Raw genomic sequence first — 23,341 nt, forward strand, 5'->3', positions numbered from 1 at the left:
GGGGATGGTATCCAGGGGTAAGGGCTGGCCAGCCTCAGAGGCGACTGCTGAGGGGGCTGGTGTCCAGGGGCAAGTTCTGGCCAGCCTCGGACACTACTGTTGAGGGGCAGGGGGGATCAATTGCTGCCCTGACGCTGCATCCTGCGCACAGACAATCGAGGTGGGGGGAGGGTAAGCAAGGGGAGTGGCCACGCACTAGGGACACTTGTATAAACTGGCCGTGCCTCTGCAACTAACACAGACCAAGCGCAGCCACAGTGATGTGATTGGAGTCAGGCTCCTAGCCTGCCTGCCCACGCAAGCAATACAGAGGCACCAAAGGACCACCAAGTGCCCCATACCTTACCCCCCCCGCTGCCTCCCTCCCCACCTCTTCACCCCCCGGCACAGACTTTGAGTCCGCCACCACTTTATTGGACCGCGGAGCAGTTGGACTACAGACGTTGTACAATCTCCTCACCAATGCTGGTCATGTAGCAGTCACTGCTGGAGGTGCTCACAGCCCCTTGCAATCTCAGTATCCTGGTTTGGACCAGTGTCCCCCATGTCGCAGGTTGACAGGGCAGCCAAGCAGCCCACTCATCTCTGGCCATCCAAGGGGTGACCTGCACTCTCCGGGAAGCATTAAGGGGCAGTCACACAGGACCAGGAAAGGTGCTAAGTACACCCATGATAACCATGTCTCTCTCTCTTTCATGCTGCAGGAGGACCACATCAGGATCATGGATCCTAGCGGCCTAGCTGTCTGCCTGATAGCCTACAGAGACCATAGAAGATGGAGGAGAAAGCGACTGAGGCTCCTGGCTGTGCAAAGGCAGAAGCAGCAACCTCATGAAGAAGGGGCAGCAGGGGGTCCCGCACACGCTGCCCAGGAGTGACAGCGAGCCGGGGCTGGTCAGCACCTAGCGACACCCAGGGTCTATAGACACCACCTGCCATTCCAGCAGATGACTGAGAACTAGTGTCACCGATGACTGTGCATGTCTAGGGACGTGGTGGCTCACATCTGCCACTTACTGCAGGACTAATTTCCCTTGTAAGCAATGGTTTGGCCACCTTTCCTGTTTTACTTTTGTGCCAGACAGGAATAAACAATTGTTGCACTTCACCCATATGCTCTTTGACTGTTCACCATTGCCTATCCACCGTCATCCCTTTAAGTAACATTTCCCAATCCATCATAGCCAACTCGTGCCTCATACCATTGTAGTTTCCTTTATTAAGATTCAGGACCCTTCTCAGAATCAACTACGTCACTCTTCATCTTGATGAGGAATTCTATCATATTATGGTCGCTCATTCCCAAGGGCTTTGAACAACTAAATTTCCAATTATTCCTTTCTCATTACACAATATCCAGTCCAGGATGGCCTATTCTCTAGTTGGTTCCTCAACGTATTGGGCCAGAAAACTATCCCGTATATACTCCAGGAATTCCTCCTCTACGGTATTGTTACTAATTTGATTTGCCCAATCTATATGCAGATTAAAGTTACCCATAATTACAGATGTTCCTTTATTGCATGAGTCTCTAATTTCCTGTTTAATGCCATTCCCAACATCACCACTACCGTTTGGGGGTTTATATACAACCCCTACTAACGTTTTTTGCCCCATATTGTTTCTCAGTTCTACCCATACAGATTCCACATCGTCGGAGCTAATATCTTTCCTCACTATTGCGTTAATTTCCTCTTTAACCAGCAATACAACTCCACCGCCTTTTCTTTCTGTCCTTCCTAAATACTGAATACCCCTGGATGTTCAGTTCCCATCCCTGGTCACCCTGCAGCTATGTCTCCGTAATCCCGGCTATATTATGCCTGTTAACATCTATTTGCGTGGTTAATTCATCCACTTTATTGCAAGTGCTCCTCACGCTAAGGCACAAAGCCTTAAGGCTTGTCTTTTTAACATTACCTGTCCCATTCCCATTATTTTTCACTGAGGCCCTATTTGATTCTTGCCCTTGATTTCTCTGCCTATCGCTTTTCTTATTCCCTTTTCTGTCTTTTGTTCTTGTCCTTGATTCCCCTTCCTCTGACTCCATGCGTAGGTTCCCATCCCCCTGCCATTGTAGTTTAAACCCTCCCCAACCACTCTCGCAAATATTCCCCCTAGGACGTCAGTCCTGGTCCTGCCCAGGTGTAACCCGTCCAGTTTGTACTGGTCCCACCTCCCCCAGAACCGGTCCCAATGTCCTAGGAATCTGAAACCCTCCCCCTCACACCATCTCTTCAGCCACGTATTCATCCGATATATCCTGCTATTTCTACTCTGACTAGCACGTGGCGCTGGTAGTAATCCTGAGATCACTACCTTTAAGGTCCAACTTTTCAACTTACTTCCTAACTCCCTATATTCTGCTTTTAGGACCTCATCACTTTATTTACCTATGTCGTTTGTACCAATGTGTACCACGACCACTGGCTGTTCACCCTCCCCCTTCAGAATGTCCTGTAGCTGCTCTGAGACATCCTTGACCCTAGCACCAGGGAGGCAACATACCATCCTGGAGTCAAGTTTGAAGCCACAGAAACACCTATCTATTCCCTTTACAATTGAATCCCCTATAACTATTGCATTCCCACACTTTTTACTCCTCCCCTGTGCAGCAGAGCCAACCATGGTGCAACGAATTTGGCTGTTGCTGCTTTCCCCTGAGAGGCCATTCCCCTCAACAATATCCAAAGCAGTATATCTGTTTTGTGGGGGAATAGCCACAGGGGATTCCCGCACTGCCTGCCTAGTCCTCTTACTCTGCCTGGTGGTCACCCATTCCCTTCCTTCCTGTGAACTCTTAGCCTTAGAACTTTGTACTTAGAAGTACAACCTCATTTATATACATCTGTCAATGAACAAGAATGGTTTTTACAAATAACAGTTTATGGTAGCATTCTTAGGATAATAGGCAAACCTTAAAGAAACCCTGAACCCAAGATGAAATGTCCCATTCAGATGGTCACCTAAAAGTTGCAAATTGAGTGGTATTTCTTCTGGCACATGTATGTCCCCACTATTGTGTGCAAGTGACCGTAGGACTACATGCATGCAATCTAACACCCACTGGAATCTGGGAAATCCTGTCATTCTGCATGGAAAAATCTTAGGATTATTTCCTGCTGTTAGCTTTGTCCATGGGGAATGCAATGTAACTGCTTGGTTTTGCAAATCAATATCAGTCACCTTCTTAATGCAATTGTGAACTGCAGGCTGACTGATGTTTTTGATGTTTCTGCTGACAGCCTATTAAAACAAAAGCTCAGATTTGCAGATAGCAACCTGCCCATCCACTGGCAGTGCAGTGCCTGCCCTTGAGTTTCGCTGGAGGTCATCCTGATGAATGTGGCTCAACTTTTCATTGCTTCCCTAATGAATTTGGATGCATTGCTTCATGGTCAAGTGTGGATGATTATACTAAAGCTGATAGATGTGATCGACAGATTAATGGCAATTGGGAGTACTCATCCAGCACTGCAGTATTGCTTCCTGGCATCCATTTGTTCATCCTTATCCTCTTCTTCTGCCTCCAAATAACACATTTAGAAAGGTGAGAGCATTGAGCACCTCCTCCCAGGCCCAGGAGCACATCTATCGCAATGAAATGGCGCAGTGGAACAAGCTATGCCGGTTTCTGCTTTAACTGACTATGTGGGTGACGGCACAGCATTAGCAACTATGAAGGCCTAGTGATTTGGGCAGGATGGAAACCACTATGCACTTGGCATTGTGGCCAGCAAAATGCCTGGAAAGCATTGGGTGGGATTTTACAGCCCCTTCTGCCGCTGGGATTTTCTGGTCCTGCTGAAGTCAATGGAGCTTTGAACGGCTCGCCACATTTTATGGCCCCGCTCCCACTCCAACAGGACCATAAAATTCTGCCCATCATTACAGCACTCCCAGATTATCATAAAATTATATGAAGCTCCTATAGTGTTCAACTGTTCTGTGTTTAATTATGTGAGCCTGTCTACTATTGATGCACATGATGCTTGATTGCTTAAGCCTCGGTGTGGACTCAGAGAAAGGTAAATCAAGATGCAGAAAGTGGTGGAAGTCAGAGCTGAAGCATGGACCTGAATTTTACCTTTGACAGGTGCACACGATCGACGGGTCCAGGAGTAGTCGGGAAACAAGCCCCCAACTGCAATCGGCCTCCAACTGCATTTTCTCACTGGCCGGCCAATTAACGGGGCAGCCAGCGTGAAAGGCGCGCTGAAAAGCTCAGCGCTGCCAGTGCGGGGGCAGGAAGAGGGCAGGCGATGACGTTTCCGCGGGCCCGGGTGAGCACAGCGAGAAAGCTCCCTGAAGGCAGACAGCTGCCTCAGGGAGCTGCAGACCTGAAAACGCTCAGATAAAGGTTTAAAAAGCTGCAAAAAAAATGTCCATGCATCACAATTAATCACCTGAAAATATAGCTGATAAAAATGCTATATTTATTTTTATTTTATTTCATAATGGAAATTTCATACTGCCCTTGGATGAGGTTTGATGAAAAATGCAAAGGCCGCCTGACCGATTCGCCATCTGCCAACCATAAGGTTGGACTGGCCACGAAAAATCAGAGACAATTACACCATTAATGGGTTTAATTGCCCTCTTAATTGCTGGCGGGCACACTTCCGACTTTTGCGTGTGCCCGCCGAGCAAAATATCACACAAGTGCGCAATGACATCAGGACACTCGCTTGACGTCTTCTCACACGATTATACGCCAGATTGAGTCAGGTGCCTGCCCACCTGCGGGATGTAAAATTCTGCCCATGGGGCAACCTTAAAGTTGGCGGGCAGGTTTTTAGGAAGCCTCATCCACGAGCGGGAAGAGGTTTCCTAAAGCTTTATTAAATAAATAAAAAATTTTCCCAAAATATAAAAACATGTCCCATTTCACATGACACAGTCACATGAGGAGACATGTTTAAATAACATTTTAAATCCTTTATTTAATTATTTTAATATTGATTCAATCTCCCTGAGGCAGCTGTGTGCCTCAGGGAGAGTTCTGCAGTCTTTCATGTGCATGCTCCATGCCCGCCACCCCCCCCCACTCCCGCCGAGCCCACCCGCCATATGAAAATTTTTTCCTATGGAGCAGACATTTTAAAGCACTGTAAATAAAACCTGTTACACACATAGGCCAGAGTTTTATGGCCTTGTTGCAACGGGAATGGGGACGTAAAATGCGGTGAGCCACTCTAAACTCCATTGACTTCAGCGGGACTGTAAAATCACGCTCTCGTAAAATTACACCCATAGAAACTAATGTCATCTCTGCATAGATCTGAGATATAAAATATACATTGGCTCCTATCTCTTTCAGCTGGGAACATCCTGCACTCAAGCCCAAACCCAGGAGCAACTCATGTCATTTTCAGAAGGTGTGGCGAACTGATTTAGGAGATTTTGTCCTTTTCTCTGTGCCATAACAAGAAGATACAAAGTAAGAATCAATCAGCAGGGATTTAAAAAATAATAGAACAACTATTTGTTTTGCCAAAGATTATTGAGAAATTAATGGAGACTATTGAGAAGCCTTGACATTATACATGGTCTTAAAGGATTGCTTTCTCTCCCACCAAAGAAATTTAGGTTAACTATGTACACTTTAATAGCATTTTCATGCAACAAGGCATTCCAAGATAGCACATTGGGGATAATTTTAACACACAAAATGGGTGGATCTGGGTCAGGTGGAAAGTTAAAAGTATAAAACCCTTAAATCTGCCCATTTCCAGTTTTATTGGAAGCAGGATGAGGGGGCAAGTGAGCAACGTATTCATTTAAATATTTTAAAGAGGCTGCAGGCCTCATATTTTATCTGTCTTCCAGCTTTAACACTGACTGGCCAGATTTCCCAGATATATGGAAACCTGGCAGCTCAAGGGAGGTAAAGCTGCAGTGTGGAACAGGCAAGTGCCTTAGGAGAACAGCTGGTGGACTAGGGAAAAAGGGAGCACATGTCCCTGTCCAATCCAATGCCCCACCCAAGAAAAGCTGTAATTCTCCATAATGTTCAGACACTTCCAGCAGACCACCGACTTCCCCGTGACCAGCAGCTCCCCCATGATTCACCACTCCCCTGTGACCACCCACTCCCCCGTGACCCACCACTCCCCCGTGACCCACCACTCCCCCGTGACCCACCACTCCCCCGTGACCCACCGACTCCCCCGTGACCCACCACTCCCCCGTGACCACCCACTCCCCCGTGACCCACCACTCCCCCGTGACCACCCACTCCCCCGTGACCACCGACTCCCCCGTGACCACCCACTCCCCCGTGACCACCCACGGTGACCATGAACCATTGTCGATTGTTGTAAAAACCTATCTGGTTCACTAATGCCCTTCAGGGAAAGAAATCTGCTGTCCTTACCTGGTCTGGCCTACATGTGGCTCCAGACCCACAGCAATGTGGTTGACTCTTAACTACCCTCTGAAATGGTGTGGCAAGCCACTCAGTTCAAGGGCAACAAATGCTGGCCTTGTCAGCGACACCCACATCCCATGAAAGAATAAATTTTAAAAAGTATACTATTTCACCTTTCACCAAAATTGGACAATCAGGAGAACCCTATGAAAGTCACCTCCAAAGTCTTTAGGTCTAGAAATGTTGAGGCTCTCAAGCACATTAACATTTTGGGTAAAAATAAGCAAACTGGGTCTGTAAGGGACTGAGAGCCTAACAATAGTAATGTGGTTAGGGTGACATCAGGGAAAAACAAAAAAAAAAAAATCTGAAGCTTTGAATATTTGGATGTGCAAAGCATTTGGAACAAAATAGATGAATTAATAGCACAGATAGAAACTAATGGGTTTGATCTAATAGCCATTACAGCGACGTGGTTACAGAGTGACCCAAGTTAAAAATTAAATATTCCAGGGTACTTGACTATCTAGAACTAGGAGTCAGTCCCAGAATAAAGGATTGGCCATGGAGGACTGAGATGCAGAGAAATTTCTTCACTCAAAGGGTTGTGAACCTTCGAAAATCTCTGCAGGTCTGTGTTTGTTCAGTCATTCCGTATATTCAAGATAGCTGAGGTGGATCAGCCATGAACTTTATTGAATGGTGGAGCAGGCTTGAGGGGCCAAATGGCCTTTTCCTGCCTCATACTTATGCTTTCCCTTTCATCTCTTCCTGCTAAAATACTGATACCTCCTTCTGTGGATTCAAAGTTGTCTTTTATGCATATTGTCATCCTTCTACCTGCTTTAACTATCTCTTCTGTAGGCACCACAACCTGATATTCTAATCTTTCAACTTTTTGGCATGGGATGTTGGAGAAACCCAATAAGAAAGAAACCCAATAAGAAAGGAAATAAAAACAAACACACTGGAAATATACTGTAGGTCCAGCAGCAACCAAAAACAAGAAAAGGCAATTTAATGTTTTGGAGCTAGACCATTTGCCAGAACAGGAACCTGGAAGATAAGCAAGCCCCTTTACAAAATTGAATTTAAAAAAAAGAGGAGTGCATACACAACATGTCCAGGCAAAGAATCAAGTGTGCTAATTCCTGTCAAATAGAAGTACATGTGGCTAAAACAATTTTTCTACAACATGGTTGTAACAGCAGACAAGTTATAAAGAGGGTGACTAAATAGACATCAGACTTTAACAGAAGTCCTGTCATACTTCATTATACACTTGGCCAAATAGTCTCGGCATCTCTTACCTGTATGGAGCTCCCCCGACAGCTGAAGAAATCGTTGGAACAAAAAAAAATGTATGTTTTAAATCTTCTTTCAATACAACTGCACATGCACAATTTTCCTGCTGATTGGTGAAGATCTGCACAGGCTTGTAATGAGCAAACAACTTCCTTATTCCATCGGGAGGAGCAGCACACCTCCAGTCACTCAAGTTGGGTAATGACTATGCTCCACAGCCTCCATTTTCAGCATTGTTTCTGTTCAAATGATGCAGAATTAAAAGTAACGTTTCAGTTTCACTTCTGTACGCAGGCACCTGATTTAAAACAATCTGATGTACATATCTTCTTCTGACAGTGAAGTCAGGCAAGAAATTTGTACTTTAAATGGACTATTCCAAGGATATTGTACACAAATTGAGCATACATACTTTATTTTATATAACTAGTGGGGATTACACAGGGACACGCGGAAAGGCTATGCAGTGAGCATTTATTTCCAGGGAAGATTGATCAGGTCACATTTGTTAATACTTTGAAGGAAGTGCTATAGCCTATCCATAACATAGGCTTGTCAATGTGCAATATATTTAATGCTTTTTTTGAACTTTTTTCTCACTACTACGTCTGAGAATTATGTGATGAAGTATGTTGGATATGACATTATCAACTGTTTAAAAATAGTTCTGACTTACAGATAAACCACTGAAAATAAACTGTCACTGCTCTATACAACACATGTGTGGTATAAACACAGCTGGTTCTTGTTCAACACACGTGTGCACACTCTGATAATTGCTGTAATTCCCCTCTCTGCAGGTTTTACAATTGTCACCAGGGTTTAAATATCTGAGTGAGAGGTGTTAAATGACAAGCTTATGCATGAGCAGTTTGTATCTGATTAACCCTAGCTGAATGATGAATGGAACTGTAATGAATTCTTGGTCAACAAGTAACATTATATTAATAAAAACTTATTTCAGACCTGATGCATATTTAGAGACCAGTAGTATGCTTGTCAACAATCATTAATGCTTCTCATACTTATGATTCCATGTTGTTACCCTCTCTTATGAGAATGGAAGTTGAAGAAGTTATAGGATATGTATATATAATGTATTATAAATGATAAAATTATGCCAGCTCAATTTAATGCTTGGCTCTTGAAAAAAGTCTAAATTTAGCTGTAAGAAGAACATTCCAGACTTTTTTCTGGAATGTTCTTCTTACAGCTAAATTTTAGATAGCGGTAGGAAGTTACTGCTAGTGCTGAACCTGTGTGTCTATTGATGCCTTTTCCCATGTTGGCAGTAATCAACAGATTAGGATATTCCAACGATGAGCCGGCAGATATCTGCTACAGCTTCGGCTGGAAAAATATTCACTCTAGTGCTTCAGCAATGGGTAAGAGACTGAAGTGCAACAATTTTTATTTATTATTGATGGCTCCTTATCACTGGACTTCTTTCCCTTATCCACTTTCATGTTGACGCAAAGCAGTTTCAGCTATATACCAAGGTAACTTAGAAACTTAGAAAATAGGAGCAGGAGTAGGCCATTCAGCCCTTCAGGCCTGTTCCCCAATTCATTATGATCATGGCTGATTATCCAACTCAATAGCTTTTCCCGCTTCCTCCCCATATCCTTTGATCCCTTTCACTCCAAGAGCTATATCTAATTCCTTCTTGAAAACATACAATGTTTTGGCCTCAACTACTTTCTGTGGAAGCGAATTCCAAGGGTCACCACTCTCTGGGTGAAGAAATTTCTCCTCAACTCAGGCCTAAATGGTCTACCCCCTATCTTCAGACTATGACACCTGGTTCTGGACTCCCCCACCATCAGAACATCTTCCTGCATCAACCCTGTCTAGTCCTGTTAGAATTTTATAGGTTTCTATGAGATCCTCCCTCATTCTTCTGAACTCCAGCGAATATAACCCTAACCGTCTCAATCTCTCCTCCTATGTCAGTCCCGCCATCCCAGGAATCAGTCTGGTAAACCTTTGCTGCACTCCCTCTATAGCAAGAACATCCTTCCTCAGAAAAGGAGACCAAAACTGCACACAATATTCCAGGTGTGGTCTCACCAAGGCCCTGTATAATTGCAGCAAGACATCCCTGCTCCTGTACTCGAATCCTCTGGCTATGAAGGTCAACATAGCATTTGCCTTCTTTACCGTCTGCTGCACCTATATGCTTACTTTCAAGGTCTCGTTGCACATTCCCCTCTCTCAATTTATAGCCATTCAGATAATAATCTGCCTTCCTGTTTTTGCTACCAAAGTGGATAACCTCACATTTATCCACATTTTACTGCATCTGCCATGCATTTGACCACTCACTCAGCTTGTCCAAATCACACTGAAGCATCTCTGCATTCTCCTCACAGCTTACCCTCCCACCCAGCTTTGTGTCATCTGCAAATTTGGAGATATTACATTTAGTTCCTTTATCTAAATCCTTGATATATATATTGTGAATAGCTGGGGTCCCAGCGCCGATCCCTGCGGTACCCCGCTAGTAGTGCCTGCCAATTGGAAAAAGACCCGTTTATTCCTAGTCTATGTTTCCTGTCTGCCAACCAGTTTTCTATCCATCTCAATACGCTACCCCCCAATCCCATGCGCTTTAATTTTACATGCTAATCTCTTATGTGAGACTTTGTCGAAAGCCTTCTGAAAGTCCAAATAAACCACATCCACTGGCTGCCTCTCAACAACTCTATTAGTTACATCCTCGAAAAATTCCAGTAGATTTGTCAAGCATGATTTCCCTTTCGTAAATCCATGCTGCCTCTGTCTGATTCTGCCACTGCCTTCCAAGTGATCAGCTATTAAATCTTTTATAATGGATTCTAGAATTTTCCCCACTACCGATGTCAGGCTGACTGGTCTATAATTCCCTGCTTTCTCGCTACCTCCCTTTTTAAATAGTGGGGTTACATTAGCTACCCTCCAATCTGTAGGAACTGTTCCAGAATCAAGAGAATCTCGGAAGATGACCATCAATGCATCCATTATTTCTTGGGCCATTTCCTTAAGTACTCTGGCATGTAGATTATCAGGCCCTGTGGATTTATCGGACTTCAATCCCATCAATTTCCCCAACACCATTTCCCTACTAGTACTGATTTTTTTTTCAGTTCCTCCCTCTCACTAAACCCTGTGTTCCCCAACATTTCTGGTATGTTATTTTTGTTCTCCTTTGTGAAGACAAAACCAAAGTATGTATTTAGTTGGTCAGCCATTTCTTTGTTCGCCATTATAACTTCCCCTGTTTCTGACTGTAAGGGACCTACATTTGTCTTCACCAATCTTCCTCTCTTCGCATACCAATAGAAACTTTTACAGTCAGTTTTTATGTTCCCCGCAGGCTTACTCTTGTGCTCTATTTTCCCTTTCTTAATCAATCCCTTGGTCCTCCTTTGCTGAATTCTAAAGTGCTCCCAATCCTCAGGTCTGTAGTTTTTTCTGGCCAATTTCTATGCCTCTCCCTTGCATCTAATACTATCTCTAATTTCCCTTGTAAGCCATGGTTTGGCCACCTTTCCTGTTTTACTTTTGTGCCAGACAGGAATAAACAATTGTTGCAGTTCACCCATGCGCTCTTTGAATGTTTGCCATTGCCTATCCACCGTCATCGCTTTAAGTAACGTTTCTCAATCCATAATAGCCAACTCGCACCTCATATCATCGTAGTTTCCTTTATTAAGATTCAGGACCCTAGTCTCAGTATCAACTACGTCACTCTTCATCTTGATGAAGAATTCTATATTATGGTTGCTCATTCCCAAGGGGCCTCGCACAACTAGATTGCCAATTATTCCTTTCTCACTACACAATACCCAGTCTAGGCTGGCCTGTTCTCTCGTTGGTTCCTCAACATATTGGTCCAGAAAACCATCCCGTATGCACTCCAGGAATTCCCCCTCTACGGTATTTTTACTAATTTGATTTGCCCAATCTATATGCAGATTAAAGTCACCCATAATTACAGATGTTCCTTTATTGCATGAGTCTCTAATTTCCTGTTTAATGCCATTCCCAACATCACCACTACAGTTTGGGGGTTTATATACAACCCCTACTAACGTTTTTTGCCCCATACTGTTTCTCAGTTCTACCCATACAGATTCCACATTGTCGGAGCTAATATCTTTCCTCACTATTGCGTTAATTTCCTCTTTAACCAGCAATACAACTCCACCGCCTTTTCTTTCTGTCCTTCCTAAATACTGAATACCCCTGGATGTTCAGTTCCCATCCCTGGTCACCCTGCAGCTATGTCTCCGTAATCCCGGCTATATCATGCCTGTTAACATCTATTTGCGTGGTTAATTCATCCACTTTATTGCGAGTGATCCTCGTGCTAAGGCACAAAACCTTAAGGCTTGTCTTTTTAACATTACCTGTCCCATTCCCATTATTTTTCACTGAGGCCCTATTTGATTCTTGCCCTTGATTTCTCTGCCTATTGCTTTTCTTATTCTCCTTTCTGTCTTTTGTTCTTGTCCTTGATTCCCCTTCCTCTGACTCCTTGCGTAGGTTCCCATCCCCCTGCCATTGTAGTTTAAACCCTCCCCAACCAGTCTCGCAAATATTCCCTCTAGGACATCAGTCCCGGTCCTGCCCAGGTGCAACCCGTCCAGTTTGTACTGGTCCCACCTCCTCCAGAACCGGTCCCAATGTCCCAGGAATCTGAAACTCTCCCCCTCACACCATCTCTTCAGCCACGTATTCATCCGATATATCCTGCTATTTCTACTCTGACTAACATGTGGCACTGGTAGTAATCCTGAGATCATTACCTTTGAAGTCCTACTTTTCAACTTACTTCCTAACTCCCTATATTCTGCTTTTAGGACCTCATCCCTTTTTTTTAACCTATATCATTTGTACCAATGTGTACCACGACCACTGGCTTTTCACCCTCCCCCTTCAGAATGTCCTGTAGCCGCTCTGAGACATCCTTGACCCTAGCACCAGGGAGGCAACATAACATCCTGGAGTCTCGTTTGAGACCACAGAAACACCTATCTATTCCCCTTACAATTGAATCCCCTATAACTATTGCATTCCCACACTTTTTGCTCCTCCCCTGTGCAGCAGAGCCAACCATGGTGCAGCGAATTTGGCTGTTGCTGCTTTCCCCTGAGAGGCCATTCCCCTCAACAGTATCCAAAGCGGTATATCTGTTTTGTTGGGGAATACTACAGGTCTATGCGATCAAGACTGTTGTGAAGCAAGATAAGGAGGTTCTGCAGAAGTGTGCCATTTGGGTGACGACTATCTCCGGAGAACTTGGAATGAGTGGAGCTACTGTTCTAGGTGACTTAAGGATCAAATCCATTGAGTGGAAAAAGTGAGAGATCCGACGTACCATAGGCCAAATTGGAAAGACTGTGAGATTGAAGGTGGTGCCGTCTGTGGCAAGTGATGCAAATTCTTGTAATCTTCTGAAGTAGCCTTTTTGTATCTGCTTTTCCATGTGTAATTTATAGTTCCTACTAACCGGATTTTCCCTGTTAATTCATGTTTAATTTGCATTGGCTCTGATTTGTGTTAAAGCAAAAGTTTCAAAAAGTGAAGTCATATTAGTAATTTCATTTGGGGGTTGTTTGTAAATTTGGTTTACGTTTCCCCACGGGGATCGTAACAAAATCATGGAAACTGAAATTTCACCTGTCTTCAATCATAACTCCTGTGGGAAACAGAGAAGTCTCTGCTATCTCTGAAGTCTACAACAGTGGGATATCTGGGTGGCTCCTCTGTAGAGTAGAGTCAGATGTAAATCTTTAAGCCTGGAAGGCAATTCCTGGGGAGTGAGCATTAAATGACCAACGACGGGCAGGAATAGTTTTGTTGGGCTAGGAGGTGCAAGTTAATGGCACAGTTTTTTTGGTTGGGGTGGGTGGGGGGAGCTTCAGAGTGACTCGTACAGGCCAATGATTTATTTTTCGTCTGCTTACCGACCTGTTTTCCAAGCAATTGAAAGCCATCTTCTGATGAGTATTGTATGCACACAGAAAAGTTAGGTGGTTGCACTTACCGAACAGGAAGATACAAAGTGGAATGTACAGATATTTTAATGAAGAGGCAACACCTGAACATGAACTTGAACTCTGGGCCTCAGATTTTCAACTTTCAACTGACTGGGCTATCTGGCGAAATGCTGGTGGAGTGGTAATGTCATTGGACCAGTAGTCCATGGAAGGTCGTATTATTTAAATTCAATAAATCTGGGATTGAAATGTATGTCAGTAATGTTGACCATGAAATTGTCATAAAAACCCAGTTCTTCACTGCTGTCCTTCAGGGATGGAACGCTGTTGTATCCTAACGCAGTCTGGCCAACATGTGACTCCAGAACCCACGGCAATGTGGTTGACTCTTAACTGCTCTAAAGGGCAGTTTGGGATGGCCTTGCCAGCGACGCCCACATCCCATGAACAAATAAAAATAAATTAATTAATTTAAAATCTAATAAATAAGGGAGTTGCGGTTGTTAATGTTTCCTGTTATATGACTCAGAGGCGATTAAATGCTCAGTAAGATTGTACAAGTATGTTTTCTCCAAAGAAATCCAACTATTTATAAGGCATAAAAGAGACAGGGTGAAATTTAGTCACCCCTGTGCGGTTCCCGTCAGCAAACCCAGAAATGGGCAGCATGTGCAATTGCAGTGGAAAAGGCTGGCTGATGCAATTACATGGCAGCTGACCAATAAATGTGGCAGAGTTGCAGGGCCTGGTCAATTATGCAGCAGGAGTGTGCAGGAAGTCTCCAAACTTGCCGTCAGCTAATGGAGTCGGAGTCCGGGTGCCATTTTTAATAGCTCCCAGAGATACAGCCAGTGTTTTTATTGTTATTCATTCAGGGGATGTGGGCATCGGTGGCTAGACCAGTATTTATTGCCCATCCCTAGTCATCCTTGAGAAGGTGGTGGTGAGCTGCCTTCTTGAAGGTTGTAGTCCGTGTGGTGTAGGTACACCCACAGTGCTGTTAGGAAGGGGGTTTCAGGATTTTGACTCAGCGATGGTGAAGGAACGACAATATATTTCCAAGTCAGGATGGTGAGTGACTTGGAAGGGTACTTCCAGGTGGTGGCGTTCCCATCTATCTGCTGCCCTTGTCCTTCTAGACAGTAAGTTTGGAAGGTGCTGCCTAAGGGCTACAAGGCAGCAGTTTCATGTTTCAGAGGCAGATAGAAATCCAATTCCTGACCAAACATCCAGACTCAGCCTTTTTCTCTGTCACTGAAATACAAGATCATCACCCTGAGCTACAGACTCATACTTACCACCATAGAACCATGGAAAAGTTACGGTCCCAAAGGAGGCCATTCAGCCCATCATGTCTGTGCTGGCCAGAAAAAAGATGAAAAAGAAACTAGCCACTCATTTTAATCCCACTTTCCAGCACCTGGTCTGTAGCCTTGCAGGTTACAGCACTTCAGATGCAGATCCAGGTACCTTTTTAAATGAGTTCAGCATTTCAGCCTCAACCACCAACTTAGGCAGAGAATTCCACTCACCCACCACCTTCTGCATGAAAAGGTTTTTCCTCATATCCCCTTTATCCTTCTGCCAATCACCTCAAATCTAGGCCCCCTGGTAATTTACACCTCAGCTAAGGGAATCAAGTCTTTTCTGTCTACCCTATCCAGGTCCCTCATAATTTTGTATACCTCAATTAGGTTGCCCCTCAGCATCCTCTGTTTTGAGGAAAACAACCCTAGTCTATCCAATCTTTCCTCATAGCAGCAATTTTCAAGGATGTGACATCTTTTGGTTATCTCCACCTATGACTGGCTCTACTTGTCCCACCACCACCCCACCTCCCAGACCAGCTTATATTTCACCTCTCTTCTATTTTTACTTAGTTCTGTTGAAGGGTCATTCGGATTCGAAACATTAACCGTGTTCCTCTTCGCAGATGCTGCCAGACTTGCTGAGTTTTTCCAGATATTTTTGTTTTTGTTTTGGATTTCCAGCATCCGCAGTTTTTTTTTGCTTTTTGCTTTTATCTTAGCAATTTTCAAGCCCTGGCAGCATTCTTGTAAATCTTCTCTGTACTCTCTCTCCAGAGCAATAATCTCTTTCCTGTAACGTGGTGACCAGAACTGTACACAAAATTCCAGCTGTGGCCTAACCAGCATTTTATACAGTTCCATCATTACACCCTGCTTTTCTTTTCAATACCTCATTCAATAAAGGAAAGCATTCCATTTGCTTTCTTGACCACCTTATCCACCTGTCCTGCCACTTCAGGGACCTGTGGACATGCACACCAAGGTCTCTCACTTCCTCAATCCCTCTCAATATCCTCCCATTTATTGAGTATTCCCTTGCTTTGTTTGTCCTCCCCAAATGCATTACTTCACACCTTTCTGGATTGAATTCCATTTGCCACTTTTCTGCCCACTCAACCAAACCATTGATATCATTCTGGAGACAACAGCTATCCTCTTCACTATCAACTACACGACCAAGTTTTGTGTCATCTGCAAATTTCCCAATCATACCTCCCATATTTATGTCCAAATCATTAATGCATAGAAAAAACAGCAAGGGCCCCAACACTGAGCTCTGTGGAACACCACTGAAAAGTGTTTTCCATTCGCAGAAACATCCATCGACCATTATTCTTTGTTTCCTGTTGCTGAGCCCATTTTGGATCCAACTTGCCACCTTCCCCTGTATCCCATGGGATCTCACTTGTCTGACCAGTTTTCCATGTGGGACCTTGTTGAATGCCTTACTAAAATCCAAATAGATAACATCTACTACACTATCCTCATCAATCCTCCTTGTTACTTCCTCAAAAAATTCTATTAAGTTAGCAAGACACAAGATCTTCTCCTAACAAAACCATGCTGACTGTCCCTGATCATCCTGTGCCTTTCTAAGTGACAGTTTAGCCTGTCTCTCAGAATTGATTCCAATAATTTGCCCACCACTGAAATCAGACTGACTGGCCTATAATTTTCTGGCCTATCCCTCGCACCCTTTTTAAATAATGGTACGACATTTTTAGACCTCCAATCCTCTGATACCTCACTTGTATCTAGTGAGGATTGGAAAATGATCCTCAGAGCATCCACTATTTCATCCCTGGCTTCCTTTAACAGCCTGGGATACAATCCATCTGGCCCTGGCGATTTATCCGCCTTTGAGGATGTCAGTCGCTCCAGTAGTTCCTCTCTCACTATGCTAATTGTATCTAATATTTCACGCTCCTCCTCATTAACTAGAATGTTTGCATCACCCCTCTCCTTAGTGAAGAAGGAGACAAAGTACTCATCGAGAACCCTGCCCACATCTTCAGCATCAACGCACAGGTTACCATGTACATCTTTGATAGGCCCTACCCTTTCCTTAGTTATTCTCTTGCTCTTAATTTACTGGTAAATCATCTTTGGGTTTTCTTTGATTTGTTTATCCTGACCATGATTGGTCTTGATAAGGGAGAGTCCATCTGACACACGGCTCAGAGCAGAGAAAGGGTGGCCCTGTGGTTTAGCGATTCCTCCCTGCAGGTTCTCCTTCAGGCTGCCTGGGAATGACGGGAGCTGTGCTTCCTCGCCTACTGCATCAGGAGGCCCTCCCACCTGAGCAAGGAAACCCGAACGGAGATTTCAGCGAAGTTTAGCAGCCATGGGGTCCACAGTCACACCTGTAGAAAGCGGATCCATGACCTCTTCCACACCGCCAGGGTGAGTATAACAGAATCATTAGAATAATGTGGCTGCCATGAGGGCAACAAGCAATGTGTCTCAATGAGGGGGGGGGAAAGGGGGAAGATGGGCAAAAAAAGTGTAAGGTTCAGCAGCCAATGCATCCTGAGGCTTGTATTGCATATTTTATACCTCAGAGATGACACATAGGCCAGACTTTTATGTCGCGTGGGTGGGCGCATGCCCGACCCAACGGGCGTAAAATCACAAGAGATGATGTCGGGCGAGTGTCCAGACGTTATTGTGCACTCGCGCAATATTTCGCTCAGCGGGCGCGTGCGGCAGTTGGAAGACTTCCCGTAGACAATTAAGCGGGCAATTAACGGCCCAACTGTAAGCGATTTTTCGTGGCCTATCCAAACTTACGGTTGGTGAATGGGCCAATCGGCCAGGCAGCCTCTACATTTTTGATGAAACCTCATCCAAGGGAGGGATGAAATTTCGGTTAGGATATAAAATAAAAAGGTATATCTGGGGACATTTTTTTTAATGAGGTATGCTTTCAGATGCTTGATTGTGCTGGAGGCACATTTTTTGCAGCTTTTTTCTGCTTTCTTTTATTATTTGGAGGTTTGGCAGCTCCCTGAGGCATCTGTCGGCCTTCAGGGAGATCAGTGGAAGTGCTTACCAGCATCTGCAGTGACATTGGCACCCACCCTCTTCCCACCCCCACCGGCAGTGCTGAGCCTTTCTCAGGGCCCGTTTCACACTGGTTGGCCATTAATTAGCCAGCCAGTGTGAAATCGCAGTCTGGGCTGATCGCAGTTGGGGGCCCATTTCCCGTCCACTCCCAGGCCCGCCAATCATGTGCACCCAACAAGCGCAAAATTTAGGCCATAGAAACTATGGACAGGATTTTTGGGGTGGCGGGCAGGCCTGGGAGCAGCCGGGAAACAATCCGCCGCCCGCGATCAGCCCCCCGACCGCGATTTCACGCTGGCGGGCCAATTAACGGCCGGCCAGCTAGCGTGAAAGGCGCGCTGAGAACCTCAGTGCTGCTGGGATGGGGACAGGAGGAGTATGAGCACATAGGTCTGTGCCTGAGCAGGGGAGCATGCACTGAAAACTCCCTGAAGGCTAGGGAGCTGCCTCAAGGAGCTGAACAATTTTAAAATCAAAAATAAAGATTTTTAAAACCTGAAAAAAAATGTCACGACATTGGACTCACAATAATATCAGCAGAATAAAAATTCTGCCCAAAAATTTATATTTATTTTTTATTTAATTGTGGAAACCTCACCCCGCCCGTGGATGAGGTTTGCTAAAGAGTCGATTCGCCCACCTGCCAACCGTAAGGCTGGACGGGCAGTGAGAAATAGGTTTAAATTAATTGATTAAGGGTCCTAACAGGCCTCTTAATTGCTGGCGGGCGCGCTGCCGACTCTCGTGTGCGCCCGTCAACCGAAGTATCGCGCGAGTGTGTGATGACATCGGGACGCTCACCTGACATCATCGTGCCCTATTTTATACCCGATCAGGTCGGGCACACCCCCGCCTGCAGGACATAAAATCCTACCCAATGTGCGTAACAGGTTTTACTCACAGTGCTTTAAAATGTATGCTCTGCAGCTCTTAACTTCCAGCAACTCCTACAGTTTATTTATTTCTTGAGCCCACACCCATGCTTAACTAATCAAGTACAGTGAGCATCAATAGCAAACAGGCTCCCATAATCAAACACAGAACAATTGAACGCCACAGCTTGGCTGCACATGGGCGAGAAGTTGCAGCTCATTCTTCGATTGTTGCACAAGTGTCATGAGAGCTGGAGTGTGAATGTGATAACTGAGAGGCCCTATTATCTGTCAGATGAATGCATGCTGATAAGGGGCTTAGTTGCCCAAGTAGCAGAGACTCATTCTTCCCTTCTGTCTGCAGGAGGAGGCTCACACATGCAGCAGAGCAGGTGGCAGAATTGGCTGGAATGCAGGGTGGCCAGGCGATTGTGGATGGCGAGGCAGAACTGCAGAAAGAGAGTGAGGAGGCCTCGAGCTTGTTGTCGACCGCTGGGCAGAAAGGAGATGCATGCCAGACAGGGATAGGTAGAGGGATTGTGAATAATTCCTTCTGTTCTCACATTCTGGAGGGAGAGCCTGCTTCATTGTCCGTGACCCTTCAGTCCGCCTCTGAGGAGGACAACGTCAAAGGGTTCGAGGATGCACCATCAAATCTTCCCCCGCACCAGCACAGGAACGATCACCTCGGCAAGTACGTGATCACGTTTAGAGTTGGGATCACAATCTGGTGAACACGCTGGAGCAGTTGATGGAGGAAGTGACAGCTGAGGGCAGTCAGAGAACTCTTGAAGTCAGACCCTTGAATGAATTAAGAAAAAGTGGAGGAAGAGCACCAGGCTATGTTTCTGGCAGCTCTTCTCAAGGCACAAGATGAGCAGCAGCTCCTCAGCCCCTTGGCCAGTGACCCCAGGGCCTCCAGTAGCCATGGCCAAGAGGACGCACCTGCACCAGTGCAGAAGCCCCTCAGCAGGCCAAGGCCCTCCAGGCCAACCAGAGGATAACCGCCAAGATCATCTCAAGCATCGAGGCATTGCACTCAGCAGCTTGCCTCCACCTCAGATGTAAATATCAGGTTTGCATCACATTGTAGTGATTGTAACGGTAACAGAAGGAGCAGGTAGGTGCACTAGGGTGATATGTGTTCAGACTTTTTATGACCGTATATGTTAGTGTTTGATTAAATAGCCACGTTTATTTTATTCATGTGTGTTGGCTGGTCTTATTATCATGACCTAGTTAGCAGTGCAAGTGCTGGTAGAATAAGTAGCAAACCTGTGTGGGTTAAGGCAGAGTAGTGACCTCCCCTTGGTTAGGGTGGAAATCATGGAGCGGCTCGTCGGCAGACATTGGCGAGTAGCTCTCAGGTGGAGATGCAGAGGCCCTGTGGGTGTAAGTTCTGGAGCATAAGGCTTTATCAGAGCCATCATGGCTGATGGAAACTGTTGAGAATGAAGTTTGACAGGCCTCCCTGTGACTTTCCATCACCCTCATATCAGGTGCAGGAGTCCCAACCGACTGGCCTGCCTGCTCTGATCCCTCCTCCCCATCCTCCTCATCAGATGGGCAGTGGGGCCCCTCCAGGCCCGTTGTTGGCAAGGCCTCGCCCCTCTGCTGTGTGGCATTGTGTATGCGTAGCAGGCGACTGTAATCCTGGAGACCCTCTGAGGTGCATACTGCAGAGGTCCGCCAGACTTGTGCAGGCAGCAGACTCATTTTTAACAAGCTGATGGTCTGCTCAACAGTCGCCCTTGTTGATCCATGGGATTTATTGTAGCATTCCTCTGCTGGATCTGGAAGGTGCCTCACTGCTGTCATCAGCCTGGTCTCTAGCAGCTAACCCCTAACATCCAGATTCTCTCCATCCAGCTGTGCAGAGTTCTCGAAGAGCTGTGGCACCTGGGAGTGGTGTCAAATGTATGCATCATGAGAGCTCCCAGGGAACTGAGCACACACCTGGAGGGTACGTCTCCTATGGTCGCACACCAATTGCACGTTAACGGAGTGAAACCCTTTGCTATTGATAAATGATGCAGACTGGTCCCAGGGAGCTCTGATTGCCACATGCGTATACTGAATAAGCCCCCCTCTCTTGTGGGAAGCACACGATGGCCCCAAAACCCACAAATCTTTCGACCTGACTCTCTGGGTCTGTTCCATATCATACAAACTCTCTGGCCCTTTTAACCAGGGCATTCGTCATCTCTTTGATGCAGTGATGTGTGGCTGCCTGTGAGATGCTGCCCATGTTCCCTGTGGAGTCCTGGAATGAGTTGCTGAAGAAGTTTAATCTTACTGTCACTTTCAAAGCCACAGGCATTGGCTTCCCTCTGAATGCCAGGGGCTGCAGGTCATCATGCAGCAGAGCACACAGGTCAATGATGGCCCTCCCAAGACATCCTCAATCTCCTTTGGCAGCAGCTCTCAGGCAGCTGCAGAATGGAGAGGTGAGACACATAGACTCTGGGACATGGTAATGACTAGCCTGATTAGCCCCTGGTTTACTCCCTCCTGACCACCCTCAGTGTCTGGTCCAACTGAGCTCCTTGATGGCCTTCTGCCAGTTGTGCCTCTGGAGCCAGTTCCATCCTTACACTGTGCTGCTTCTCCCTGCCTGTGCCTCCAGGAACACAGGGTGGATGAGACTCATGTTACCTCTAGAGTCTCAACAGTTGTCAGGACCAGGGCAAGGGTGTATCTTCCAGAGATTCTGCAGCCTTCAACAAAAACCTGGCATCTGTGGTTGATTTTCCCCCCCCACAGCCACAAATATCCAGCAGCCAGCCGGAACTGTCCTCGACCTCAATGAGTTCACCCTCGTCCTCCCTGAGATCTCCCTGAGATCGCCCTCGTCCTCCTTGATGTCACCCTCGACCTCCTTGGAATCATCCTCGACCTCCCCGAAATCATCCTATCCTCCGTGAGACCACCTTGTCCTCTCCACAGTAACCCCTCTCCTCCCTGCAGTGATCCCTTTCCTTACCACAGTGACCCCTGTCCTCCGCGTAGTGAGCCCTGTCCATTCCACAGTGACCCCTATGTCCCGCGGTGGTGCCCCCGGCTTCTCCGCACTGACCCCCGTCCTCTCCGCACTGACCCCCGTCCCCTCCACACTGACCCCTGTCTGCTCCCCTTTTCCAAGAAAATCTCTGAATAATGGCAGGCAGTTCCAACTGGCTCACCTTCACCTCATAGACTGACTCTCCTGCTCTCCACCAGCTTTAGCTGGCTGGGAAACTGAATGTCTGTGGTCTCCCTGCGCCTAACACTTAATTCCAAAGATTACATTGAATTGCTAAAAATTACATGTTAATAAGTGATAATGATACGCAAAGCTATTGAAATGATCTTTTCACCACCTGCCATCAGTAATGCCGCCCTGCTTCCTCCCAACCAGAAGGATAATTCCAGTCTTTTATCCTTACGTCGGAGAACTACCACGATATTCTCCATGCGACTCAATGCCTCCCCATGCCTTATTCCCAGTCCCCTCAGTCAGCATTAAATTCCACCCAAAGTCTTCTGTACCACCTATACAACGGGGAATAAATGCTGGCTTTGCCAGTGACACCCATGGAGACAGTGGTGTAGTGATGATGTCACTGGACTGGTAATCCAGCAGCCTAGGCTGATCGTCTGGGGGCATAAATTCAAATCCCAACATAGCAACTGGTGGAGTTTACATACAAATATACATATGAACAAGGAGCAGAAGTAGGCTATTTGGCCCCTCGAGCTTGCACTGCCATTTAATAAGATCATAGCTGATCTGATAGTAACCTCAAGTCTGCATCCTGCCTACCCTTGATAACCCTTACTTGCCAAGAGTCTATCCAGCTCTGCCTTAAAAATATTCAAAGACTCTGCTTCCACTACCTTTTCAGAAAGAGAGTTCCAAAGACTCACAATCCTCTGAGTGAAAATATTTTGCCTCATCTCTCTTTCAAATGGTCAACCCCTTATTTTTAAACAGTGACCCCCATTTCTCGATTTTCCCACAAGAGGAAACATCCTCTCCACATCTACCCAGTCAAGACCCATCAGGATCTTTTTTATTTCAATCAAGCCACCTCTTATTCTTCTAAACTCCAGTGGGTACAAGCCTAGCCTGTCCAACCTTTCCTCGTAAGACAACCCACCCATTCCAGGTATTAGTCTGGTAAACGGTCTCTGAACTGCTTCCAACGCATTTATATCCTTCCTTAAATAAGGTGACCAGTACTGTACACAGTACTCCGGATGTGGTCTCACTAGTGCTCTGTATAACTGAAGCATAACCTCCCTACTTTTGTATTCAATTCCCCTTGCACTAAATTATAACACTGCATTAGTTTTCCTAATTACTTGCTGTACCTGCATACTAGCCTTTTGCGATTCATGCACTAAGATACCCAGATCCCTCTGCATTTCAGAGCTCTACAATCTCTCACCATT

At 45.7% G+C, this 23,341-nt stretch overlaps 1 long non-coding RNA gene across 2 annotated transcripts in view; it reads right to left on the reverse strand.

Annotated features, from left to right (window-relative positions):
* The window catches only part of LOC144685483 (uncharacterized), a 127,628-nt gene that overhangs the window by 99,582 nt on the left and 4,705 nt on the right, over positions 1–23,341 (reverse strand). For both annotated transcript variants that reach the window (XR_013577736.1, XR_013577734.1), the window contains exon 2: positions 7,681–7,914. This is a non-coding gene — a long non-coding RNA (uncharacterized LOC144685483). The remainder of the gene's footprint in view (positions 1–7,680; positions 7,915–23,341) is intronic.

Source organism: Cetorhinus maximus, chromosome 1, assembly GCF_964194155.1.
Source record: "Cetorhinus maximus chromosome 1, sCetMax3.hap1.1, whole genome shotgun sequence".
NCBI lineage: Eukaryota > Metazoa > Chordata > Chondrichthyes > Lamniformes > Cetorhinidae > Cetorhinus > Cetorhinus maximus.